The following is a 13,076-nucleotide window of genomic DNA, read 5'->3' on the forward strand; positions in this document are numbered from 1 at the left end:
TTGCAGCACACTAAGCACAGATATTTTCAGCACACTTAGCACAGATTACGGAGCTTTTCAGGGAGAGAACGCTGCATGTCCTCTCCGTTCAATCTCCAATGCATGAGTGAAAATGGCGGCGACGCGCGGCTCCTTATATAGAATATGAATCTCGCGAGAATCCGGCAGCGGGATGATGACGTTCAGGCGCGTTCTGGTTAACCGAGCAAGGTGGGAAGATCCGAGGCTGCCTCGGAACCGTGTAAAATGGGTGAAGTTCGGGGGGTTCGGATCCCGAGGAACCGAACCCGCTCATCTCTAATATATATATGTACCTTATTTTATTTTATGTACTAACAAATCATCCACAAACTGTTTATTGAACCACATCCAAAATTCATTTTACAAGATGCATGTTTATTATTAATAAACTTCACAGAATACGTTAGGACAAATGTGGAAATGCGCTGCTATTCCTAGACTCTTGTAGACCCTCGGGACAGACTTGTTGCTTTCTGCAACAGAATATGTTCAGTATGTGCCTTTATGAATAAACATATTAATTAGAGATGCTGAAAGACAAAACATAAAGGCACATTAGGCAGAACAAAACAATATTCACCAAATGACTTTGCAAATCATATCAGCTAATAGACAGGCACTTTTAAAACAGTGCTGGAAGAACTATGGAGTTACTGTATGGAATGTTATAATATGGAAAAGTATAAGAAATATGGCCTATGGTGTTACAATTAGAGATGAGCGCCTGAAATTTTTCGGGTTTTGTGTTTTGGTTTTGGGTTCGGTTCCGCGGCCGTGTTTTGGGTTCGAACGCGTTTTGGCAAAACCTCACCGAATTATTTTTGTCGGATTCGGGTGTGTTTTGGATTCGGGTGTTTTTTTCCAAAAACACTAAAAAACAGCTTAAATCATAGAATTTGGGGGTCATTTTGATCCCAAAGTATTATTAACCTCAAAAACCATAATTTACACTCATTTTCAGTCTATTCTGAATACCTCACACCTCACAATATTATTTTTAGTCCTAAAATTTGCACCGAGGTCGCTGTGTGAGTAAGATAAGCGACCCTAGTGGCCGACACAAACACCGGGCCCATCTAGGAGTGGCACTGCAGTGTCACGCAGGATGTCCCTTCCAAAAAACCCTCCCCAAACAGCACATGACGCAAAGAAAAAAAGAGGCGCAATGAGGTAGCTGTGTGAGTAAGATTAGCGACCCTAGTGGCCGACACAAACACCGGGCCCATCTAGGAGTGGCACTGCAGTGTCACGCAGGATGGCCCTTCCAAAAAACCCTCCCCAAACAGCACATGACGCAAAGAAAAAAAGAGGCGCAATGAGGTAGCTGACTGTGTGAGTAAGATTAGCGACCCTAGTGGCCGACACAAACACCGGGCCCATCTAGGAGTGGCACTGCAGTGTCACGCAGGATGGCCCTTCCAAAAAACCCTCCCCAAACAGCACATGACGCAAAGAAAAAAAGAGGCGCAATGAGGTAGCTGACTGTGTGAGTAAGATTAGCGACCCTAGTGGCCGACACAAACACCGGGCCCATCTAGGAGTGGCACTGCAGTGTCACGCAGGATGTCCCTTCCAAAAATCCCTCCCCAAACAGCACATGACGCAAAGAAAAAAAGAGGCGCAATGAGGTAGCTGTGTGAGTAAGATTAGCGACCCTAGTGGCCGACACAAACACCGGGCCCATCTAGGAGTGGCACTGCAGTGTCACGCAGGATGTCCCTTCCAAAAAACCCTCCCCAAACAGCACATGACGCAAAGAAAAAAAGAGGCGCAATGAGGTAGCTGACTGTGTGAGTAAGATTAGCGACCCTAGTGGCCGACACAAACACCGGGCCCATTTAGGAGTGGCACTGCAGTGTCACGCAGGATGTCCCTTCCAAAAAACCCTCCCCAATCAGCACATGATGCAAAGAAAAAGAAAAGAAAAAAGAGGTGCAAGATGGAATTATCCTTGGGCCCTCCCACCCACCCTTATGTTGTATAAACAAAACAGGACATGCACACTTTAACCAACCCATCATTTCAGTGACAGGGTCTGCCACACGACTGTGACTGATATGACGGGTTGGTTTGGACCCCCCCCAAAAAAGAAGCAATTAATCTCTCCTTGCACAAACTGGCTCTACAGAGGCAAGATGTCCACCTCATCTTCACCCTCCGATATATCACCGTGTACATCCCCCTCCTCACAGATTATCAATTCGTCCCCACTGGAATCCACCATCTCAGCTCCCTGTGTACTTTGTGGAGGCAATTGCTGCTGGTCAATGTCTCCGCGGAGGAATTGATTATAATTCATTTTAATGAACATCATCTTCTCCACATTTTCTGGATGTAACCTCGTACGCCGATTGCTGACAAGGTGAGCGGCGGCACTAAACACTCTTTCGGAGTACACACTTGTGGGAGGGCAACTTAGGTAGAATAAAGCCAGTTTGTGCAAGGGCCTCCAAATTGCCTCTTTTTCCTGCCAGTATAAGTACGGACTGTGTGACGTGCCTACTTGGATGCGGTCACTCATATAATCCTCCACCATTCTATCAATGTTGAGAGAATCATATGCAGTGACAGTAGACGACATGTCCGTAATCGTTGTCAGGTCCTTCAGTCCGGACCAGATGTCAGCATCAGCAGTCGCTCCAGACTGCCCTGCATCACCGCCAGCGGGTGGGCTCGGAATTCTGAGCCTTTTCCTCGCACCCCCAGTTGCGGGAGAATGTGAAGGAGGAGATGTTGACAGGTCGCGTTCCGCTTGACTTGACAATTTTGTCACCAGCAGGTCTTTCAACCACAGCAGACCTGTGTCTGCCGGAAAGAGAGATCCAAGGTAGGCTTTAAATCTAGGATCGAGCACGGTGGCCAAAATGTAGTGCTCTGATTTCAACAGATTGACCACCCGTGAATCCTTGTTAAGCGAATTAAGGGCTGCATCCACAAGTCCCACATGCCTAGCGGAATCGCTCCCTTTTAGCTCCTTCTTCAATGCCTCCAGCTTCTTCTGCAAAAGCCTGATGAGGGGAATGACCTGACTCAGGCTGGCAGTGTCTGAACTGACTTCACGTGTGGCAAGTTCAAAGGGCATCAGAACCTTGCACAACGTTGAAATCATTCTCCACTGCACTTGAGACAGGTGCATTCCATCTCCTATATCGTGCTCAATTGTATAGGCTTGAATGGCCTTTTGCTGCTCCTCCAACCTCTGAAGCATATAGAGGGTTGAATTCCACCTCGTTACCACTTCTTGCTTCAGATGATGGCAGGGCAGGTTCAGTAGTTTTTGGTGGTGCTCCAGTCTTCTGTACGTGGTGCCTGTACGCCGAAAGTGTCCCGCAATTTTTCTGGCCACCGACAGCATCTCTTGCACGCCCCTGTCGTTTTTAAAAAAATTCTGCACCACCAAATTCAAGGTATGTGCAAAACATGGGACGTGCTGGAATTGGCCCAGATTTAATGCACACACAATATTGCTGGCGTTGTCCGATGCCACAAATCCACAGGAGAGTCCAATTGGGGTAAGCCATTCCGCGATGATCTTCCTCAGTTGCCGTAAGAGGTTTTCAGCTGTGTGCGTATTCTGGAAAGCGGTGATACAAAGCGTAGCCTGCCTAGGAAAGAGTTGGCGTTTGCGAGATGCTGCTACTGGTGCCGCCGCTGCTGTTCTTGCGGCGGGAGTCCATACATCTACCCAGTGGGCTGTCACAGTCATATAGTCCTGACCCTGCCCTGCTCCACTTGTCCACATGTCCGTGGTTAAGTGGACATTGGGTACCACTGCATTTTTTAGGAGACTGGTGAGTCTTTTTCTGACGTCCGTGTACATTCTCGGTATCGCCTGCCTAGAGAAGTGGAACCTAGATGGTATTTGGTAACGGGGGCACACTGCCTCAATAAATTGTCTAGTTCCCTGTGAACTAACGGCGGATACCGGACGCACGTCTAACACCAACATAGTTGTCAAGGACTCAGTTATCCGCTTTGCAGTAGGATGACTGCTGTGATATTTCATCTTCCTCGCAAAGGACTGTTGAACAGTCAATTGCTTACTGGAAGTAGTACAAGTGGGCTTACGACTTCCCCTCTGGGATGACCATCGACTCCCAGCGGCAACAACAGCAGCGCCAGCAGCAGTAGGCGTTACACGCAAGGATGCATCGGAGGAATCCCAGGCAGGAGAGGACTCGTCAGACTTGCCAGTGACATGGCCTGCAGGACTATTGGCATTCCTGGGGAAGGAGGAAATTGACACTGAGGGAGTTGGTGGGGTGGTTTGCGTGAGCTTGGTTACAAGAGGAAGGGATTTACTGGTCAGTGGACTGCTTCCGCTGTCACCCAAAGTTTTTGAACTTGTCACTGACTTATTATGAATGCGCTGCAGGTGACGTATAAGGGAGGATGTTCCGAGGTGGTTAACGTCCTTACCCCTACTTATTACAGCTTGACAAAGGGAACACACGGCTTGACACCTGTTGTCCGCATTTCTGGTGAAATACCTCCACACCGAAGAGCTGATTTTTTTGGTATTTTCACCTGGCATGTCAACGGCCATATTCCTCCCACGGACAACAGGTGTCTCCCCGGGTGCCTGACTTAAACAAACCACCTCACCATCAGAATCCTCCTGGTCAATTTCCTCCCCAGCGCCAGCAACACCCATATCCTCCTCATCCTGGTGTACTTCAACACTGACATCTTCAATCTGACTATCAGGAACTGGACTGCGGGTGCTCCTTCCAGCACTTGCAGGGGGCGTGCAAATGGTGGAAGGCGCATGCTCTTCACGTCCAGTGTTGGGAAGGTCAGGCATCGCAACCGACACAATTGGACTCTCCTTGTGGATTTGGGATTTCAAAGAACGCACAGTTCTTTGCGGTGCTTTTGCCAGCTTGAGTCTTTTCAGTTTTCTAGCGAGAGGCTGAGTGCTTCCATCCTCATGTGAAGCTGAACCACTAGCCATGAACATAGGCCAGGGCCTCAGCCGTTCCTTGCCACTCCGTGTGGTAAATGGCATATTGGCAAGTTTACGCTTCTCCTCCGACAATTTTATTTTAGGTTTTGGAGTCCTTTTTTTACTGATATTTGGTGTTTTGGTTTTGACATGCTCTGTACTATGCCATTGGGCATCGGCCTTGGCAGACGACGTTGCTGGCATTTCATCGTCTCGGCCATGACTAGTGGCAGCAGCTTCAGCACGAGGTGGAAGTGGATCTTGATCTTTCCCTAATTTTGGAACCTCAACATTTTTGTTCTCCATATTTTAATAGGCACAACTAAAAGGCACCTCAGGTAAACAATGCAGATGGATGGATTGGATACTAGTATACAATTATGGACGGGCTGCCGAGTGCCGACACAGAGGTAGCCACAGCCGTGAACTACCGCACTGTACTGTGTCTGCTGCTAATATATAGACTGGTTGATAAAGAGATAGTATACTCGTAACTAGTATGTATGTATAAAGAAAGAAAAAAAAACCACGGTTAGGTCACTGGTATATACAATTATGGACGGGCTGCCGAGTGCCGACACAGAGGTAGCCACAGCCGTGAACTACCGCACTGTACTGTGTCTGCTGCTAATATATAGACTGGTTGATAAAGAGATAGTATACTCGTAACTAGTATGTATGTATAAAGAAAGAAAAAAAAACCACGGTTAGGTGGTATATACAATTATGGACGGGCTGCCGAGTGCCGACACAGAGGTAGCCACAGCCGTGAACTACCGCACTGTACTGTGTCTGCTGCTAATATATAGACTGGTTGATAAAGAGATAGTATACTCGTAACTAGTATGTATGTATAAAGAAAGAAAAAAAAACCACGGTTAGGTCACTGGTATATACAATTATGGACGGGCTGCCGAGTGCCGACACAGAGGTAGCCACAGCCGTGAACTACCGCACTGTACTGTGTCTGCTGCTAATATATAGACTGGTTGATAAAGAGATAGTATACTCGTAACTAGTATGTATGTATAAAGAAAGAAAAAAAAACCACGGTTAGGTCACTGGTATATACAATTATGGACGGGCTGCCGAGTGCCGACACAGAGGTAGCCACAGCCGTGAACTACCGCACTGTACTGTGTCTGCTGCTAATATATAGACTGGTTGATAAAGAGATAGTATACTCGTAACTAGTATGTATGTATAAAGAAAGAAAAAAAAACCACGGTTAGGTGGTATATACAATTATGGACGGGCTGCCGAGTGCCGACACAGAGGTAGCCACAGCCGTGAACTACCGCACTGTACTGTGTCTGCTGCTAATATATAGACTGGTTGATAAAGAGATAGTATACTCGTAACTAGTATGTATGTATAAAGAAAGAAAAAAAAACCACGGTTAGGTCACTGGTATATACAATTATGGACGGGCTGCGGAGTGCCGACACAGAGGTAGCCACAGCCGTGAACTACCGCACTGTACTGTGTCTGCTGCTAATATATAGACTGGTTGATAAAGAGATAGTATACTCGTAACTAGTATGTATGTATAAAGAAAGAAAAAAAAACCACGGTTAGGTCACTGGTATATACAATTATGGACGGGCTGCCGAGTGCCGACACAGAGGTAGCCACAGCCGTGAACTACCGCACTGTACTGTGTCTGCTGCTAATATATAGACTGGTTGATAAAGAGATAGTATACTCGTAACTAGTATGTATGTATAAAGAAAGAAAAAAAAGCCATGGTTAGGTCACTGGTATATACAATTATGGACGGGCTGCCGAGTGCCGACACAGAGGTAGCCACAGCCGTGAACTACCGCACTGTACTGTGTCTGCTGCTAATATATAGACTGGTTGATAAAGAGATAGTATACTCGTAACTAGTATGTATGTATAAAGAAAGAAAAAAAACCACGGTTAGGTCACTGGTATATACAATTATGGACGGGCTGCCGAGTGCCGACACAGAGGTAGCCACAGCCGTGAACTACCGCACTGTACTGTGTCTGCTGCTAATATATAGACTGGTTGATAAAGAGATAGTATACTCGTAACTAGTATGTATGTATAAAGAAAGAAAAAAAAAACACGGTTAGGTCACTGGTATATACAATTATGGACGGGCTGCCGAGTGCCGACACAGAGGTAGCCACAGCCGTGAACTACCGCACTGTACTGTGTCTGCTGCTAATATATAGACTGGTTGATAAAGAGATAGTATACTCGTAACTAGTATGTATGTATAAAGAAAGAAAAAAAAAACCACGGTTAGGTCACTGGTATATACAATTATGGACGGGCTGCGGAGTGCCGACACAGAGGTAGCAACAGCCGTGAACTACCGCACTGTACTGTGTCTGCTGCTAATATATAGACTGGTTGATAAAGAGATAGTATACTCGTAACTAGTATGTATGTATAAAGAAAGAAAAAAAAACCACGGTTAGGTGGTATATACAATTATGGACGGGCTGCCGAGTGCCGACACAGAGGTAGCCACAGCCGTGAACTACCGCACTGTACTGTGTCTGCTGCTAATATATAGACTGGTTGATAAAGAGATAGTATACTCGTAACTAGTATGTATGTATAAAGAAAGAAAAAAAAACCACGGTTAGGTCACTGGTATATACAATTATGGACGGGCTGCCGAGTGCCGACACAGAGGTAGCCACAGCCGTGAACTACCGCACTGTACACTGGTTGATAAAGAGATAGTAGTATACTCGTAACAACTAGTATGACGACGGTATAAAGAATGAAAAAAAAACCACGGTTAGGTGGTATATAATACAATTATGGTTGGACGGACTGCCTGCCGAGTGCCGACACAGAGGTAGCCACAGCCGTGAACTACCGCACTGTACACTGGTTGATAAAGAGATAGTAGTATACTCGTAACAACTAGTATGACGACGGTATAAAGAATGAAAAAAAAAACCACGGTTAGGTGGTATATAATACAATTATGGTTGGACGGACTGCCTGCCGAGTGCCGACACAGAGGTAGCCACAGCCGTGAACTACCGCACTGTACACTGGTTGATAAAGAGATAGTAGTATACTCGTAACAACTAGTATGACGACGGTATAAAGAACGAAAAAAAAACCACGGTTAGGTGGTATATATTATAATACAATTATGGATGGACGGACTGCCTGCCGAGTTCCGACACAGAGGTAGCCACAGCCGTGAACTACCGCACTGTACACTGGTTGATAAAGAGATAGTAGTATACTCGTAACAACTAGTATGACGACGGTATAAAGAACGAAAAAAAAACCACGGTTAGGTGGTATATATTATAATACAATTATGGATGGACGGACTGCCTGCCGAGTGCCGACACAGAGGTAGCCACAGCCGTGAACTACCGCACTGTACTGTGTCTGCTGCTAATATAGACTGGTTGATAAAGAGATAGTATACAATACTACTAATATACTGGTGGTCAGGCACTGGTCACCACTAGTCACACTGGCAGTGGCACTCCTGCAGCAAAAGTGTGCACTGTTTAATTTTAATATAATATTATTTATCATGTACTCCTGGCTCCTGCTATAACAACCTGCAGTGCTCCCCAGTCTCCCCCACAATTATAAGCTTTATATACAATACATTGATGTGCAGCACACTGGGCTGAGCAGTGCACACAGACTGAGTCACTGTGTGACTGTGTATCGTTTTTTTCAGGCAGAGAACGGATATATTAAATAAAACAAACAACTGCACTGTCTCTGGTGGTCACTGGTCACTGTGGTCGTCAGTCACTAAACTCTGTCTGCACTCTGCACTCTCTTCTAATCTACAGTATCACAGCAATCTCTCTCTCTCTCTCTCTTCTAAATCTAATCTAAATGGAGAGGACGCCAGCCACGTCCTCTCCCTATCAATCTCAATGCACGTGTGAAAATGGCGGCGACGCGCGGCTCCTTATATAGAATCCGAGTCTCGCGATAGAATCCGAGCCTCGCGAGAATCCGACAGCGTCATGATGACGTTCGGGCGCGATATGACGCTACACCTGAGTACTGTATATTATCTATGATGAGGTATCGGGTATAGGATTGATTGTATATGACTGCATTTCCAAGGTGACGGATGAGATGCAGCCATTTGACCTTGGATATTATGGGGATAATCCTCTTTGAAAATATTTATCATCCTATATGTTGATTAGTAATCCTTATATATCCGTGATATTGAGACAAAATTAGTTTATTTAAGTTTTGGATGATGTGAGCGCTATAGCGCTAGTTAATATACTTGGTGTACCTTTGAACCGGAAGCACTTGTTACTTGCGGATTTGGACATGCGGCGGTGGAACGCATGCCGTGTCCGGTGCTGGTGGAGCGCACGCTGGACACAATGTGAGATACCGCGTAGTCCACTTAAACTGGGGGTACTTAAGAGGCATCCAGGGAACAGGTATGTGACTTCCGCTGCAATGACTCTGCTGTAGTGTTATGTTGGTGGCTTGTATTGGTGACATGCTTGACAAAGGTCTGGAGAGACCGAAACTTTGCTGTTGTTCTGTCTACATGCATATATAACGAAGCCTTGCATTTGTATCCTTGTGAGTATGAGATATTAAAATTATCTTCAAGCACATTTTATGGACTGGAGAATGCCTACTTACTGGAATCTATATGCATCAGAATCGCCCGTTTAGGGGATTATCTGTGTAGAGCAACCCAAAGATGGATTTTTGATGAGAGTGCGGGATAGATATATATATATATATATATATATATATATACACACAATTTAAATATATGCATATATATACATTTCTCCTGTGAAGCTCTCTCTATATATATATATATATATATATTTTTTTTTTTTTATATATATATATTTCTTTATTTATAGTGCTTCACGGGAGGAAAGTCTTTTGTGTTTTACCAGACACTGCCCGGATACATGTAATGTATGATTACATATTGATGAAAGCCTGAACATTGATGATATGGAGCTTTTATGGATTAAAACTTCTTTTGCACTTTAATAAGGATGTGCTGGTCCTTTATCTATGGTGTGCTGAAAACAATGAAAACTATTCACTGGGAAAAATTCCACTGGTGGCTAATATCCCTTAGAGCAGTGTTTTTCAACCACTGTGCCGCGGCACACTAGTGTGCCGTCAGCGGTTCTCAGATGTGCCGCCACAGGTGCCTGATGCCTAGCCGCCGGCATCAACACCGATTGCCATCCCTACACTATCTGGTTTTGACTGCACTGGACTCTTCCGCGGCTCGTAACCTATGAGACGCAGCGTGACTCATGCATGCCATGTCACCTTCACGCCCACCCGCTCGCCGCCCGTCCGTCCGCTCACCTGCCTGCTGTCTCACCCCGTGCTCCTCCTTGCTCCTCCATCTGCATAAACTCCAGGCGCTGAGGCAGGGAGAGGGAAACATGAGCTGTCCGCTCACCTGCCCGCTCTCTCATCCCGTGCTGCCCCTTGCTCCTCCGACTGCATAAACTCCAGTGGCTGAGACAGGGAGAGGGAAACATGAACTTCATATCCACTGACTCCTAGGTAGGAGCCAGCGAATTTGTATTTATTTAATTCCTGTGGGAGTCACTGTGTGGAAATACTGTGGGGGTGCAATGTGTGGAAATACTGTGGGAGCCAATGTGGGGTTTTCCTGTGGGGGGCCAATGTGTTGTATTACTGTGGGGGCCCAATATGTGGAATTACTGCAGAGGCCAATGCATTTGTTTAATTACTGCGGGGGCTAATGTGTGTGTTTTTCCCCCATAGGGGACTATTTGTGTGTGTGTGTGTGTGTGTGTGTGTGTGTGTGTGTGTGTGTGTGTGTGTGTGTTTATTTATTTATTTTTTGGGGGGTACTGATGGTTTGCCTTGGCATTTTTAAAATTGTGGTCAGTGTTGAAATTCACTGCCTTTGAGAATCAATAAGAACATGAGACCCTCCTTGGAATGTGTATTGTATGTCAGTAGAGTTCACTGCAGCCTTTGAAGGAGCTATTCACGAACTGTGAATAGTTTTAAATTCACAAAAGCGCCTATTCAATTGCAAAATCATGGAAATTGGGGTACAAGGTATGGGACAGATATATTGGGGTGTTTTGTGAGTGGGACAACTGTTTTTATAACAAGTTTATAAGTTTATAAAAGTTTCCACTTTTAAAAATAAATCCCGTAAAATTAACCAAATATATACTTATACCCATTTTTATATACCCCTATTTCATTTTAGCACTTATTTTGCAGAATAAAAATAGCTATCTATGATTTTTTACATTTAAAGAAAATGCAAATATCAGCCGTTTCGTACTATTTAAGTACCAGAAATACATTTAATATAACAATAATCAACTTTTATACTGTTATCTGATGTAAGTTTAGCTTTTTTGGCAGGTTACGGACAGATTTACCCTGTATTTATTTTTCAGTTTCATCAACAATTTCCTCAGTAATCCCATTTTTGCAACTTTGCAATTGAACAAGGTGAACCATGGAAAAAAAGATGCAAATAGCAAAAATAAGATTTTAAACCTACCAGTAAATCTTTTTCTCGTAGTCCGTAGAGGATGCTGGGGACTCCGTAAGGACCATGGGGATAGACGGGATCCACAGTAGACATGGGCACTTTAAGAAAGACTTTAGATCTGGTGTGCACTGGCTCCTCCCTCTATGCCCCTCCGCCAGACCTCAGAGAAACTGTGCCCAGAGGAGACGGACAGTACGAGGAGAGGATTTTTGTTAATCCAAGGGCAAGATTCATACCAGCCACACCAATCACACCGTATAACTTGTGATATACTATCCAGTTAACAGTATGAAAACGACATAGCATCAGTCCAAGACCGATGAGCCTATAACATAACCCTTATTTAAGCAATAACTATATACAATTCTTGCAGAAGTAGTCCGCACTTGGGACGGTCGCCCAGCATCCTCTACGGACTACGAGAAAAAGATTTACCGGTAGGTTTAAAATCTTATTTTCTCTTACGTCCTAGAGGATGCTGGGGACTCCGTAGGGACCATGGGGATTATACCAAAGCTCCCAAACGGGTGGGAGAGTGCGGATGACTCTGCAGCACCGATTGAGCAAACAGGAGGTCCTCCTAAGCCAGGGTATCAAACTTATAGAACTTTGAAAAAGAGTTTGAACCCGTCCAAGTAGTAGCTCGGCACAGCTGTAGCGCCGAGACCCCTCTGGCAGCCGCCCAAGAAGAGCCCACCTTCCTAGTGGAATGGGCCTTGACCGATTTAGGTAACGGCAATCCCGCCGTAGAATGCGCCTGCTGAATCGTGTTACAGATCCAGCGAGCAATAGTCTACTTTGAAGCAGGGGCACCAATCTTGTTGGTTGCATACATGACAAACAGTGCTTCTGTTTTTCTGACTGTAGCCGATCTGGCCATGTAAATTTTCAAAGCCCTGACCACATCAAGGGACTCGGGATCCTCCAAGTCACACGTAGCCACAGGCACCACAATAGTTCATATGAAAGGATGAAACCACTTTTGTCAGGAATTGAGGATGGGTCCGCAATTCCGCTCTATCCATATGGAAAACCCGATAGGGGCTTTTATGTGATAAAGCCGCTAATTCCGACACTCGCCTAGCGGAAGCCAAGGCTAATAACATGACCACCTTCCAAGTGAGATTTTTCAACTCCACCTTAATGAAACTTAACGCCACGTTAAGGTCCCAAGGCGTCACCGGAGGTACAAAAGGAGGCTGAATATGCAGTACTCCCTTCACAAAAGTTTGTACTTCAGGGAGAGAGGCCAATTCCTTTTGAAAGAAAATGGATAAGGCCGAAATCTGAACCTAAATAGATCCTAATTTTAGGCCGAAATTCACTCAAGTTTGCAGGAAGTGAAGAAAAAGGCCCAGATGGAATTCTTCCATAGGAGCATTCCTGGCCTCACACCAAGAAACATATTTTTGCCATATACGGTGACAATGTTTAGATGACATGTCCTTCCTAGCCTTTATTAGTGTAGGAATGACCTCATCCGGAATACCCTTACCCGCTAGGATCCGGCGTTCAACCGCCATGCCGTCCAACGCAGCCGCGGTAAGTCTTGGAATAGACAGGGCCCCTGTTGCAACAGGT

At 45.3% G+C, this 13,076-nt stretch overlaps 1 long non-coding RNA gene across 1 annotated transcript in view; it reads right to left on the minus strand.

Annotated features, from left to right (window-relative positions):
* Positions 1 to 418: 418 nt before the first annotated feature.
* The window catches only part of LOC134935728 (uncharacterized), a 218,803-nt gene continuing 206,145 nt past the window's right edge, over positions 419 to 13,076 (minus strand). Inside the window, exon 5 of the long non-coding RNA XR_010180373.1 lies at positions 419 to 551. This is a non-coding gene — a long non-coding RNA (uncharacterized LOC134935728). The remainder of the gene's footprint in view (positions 552 to 13,076) is intronic.

Source organism: Pseudophryne corroboree, chromosome 6, assembly GCF_028390025.1.
Source record: "Pseudophryne corroboree isolate aPseCor3 chromosome 6, aPseCor3.hap2, whole genome shotgun sequence".
Classification (NCBI taxonomy): Eukaryota; Metazoa; Chordata; class Amphibia; order Anura; family Myobatrachidae; genus Pseudophryne; species Pseudophryne corroboree.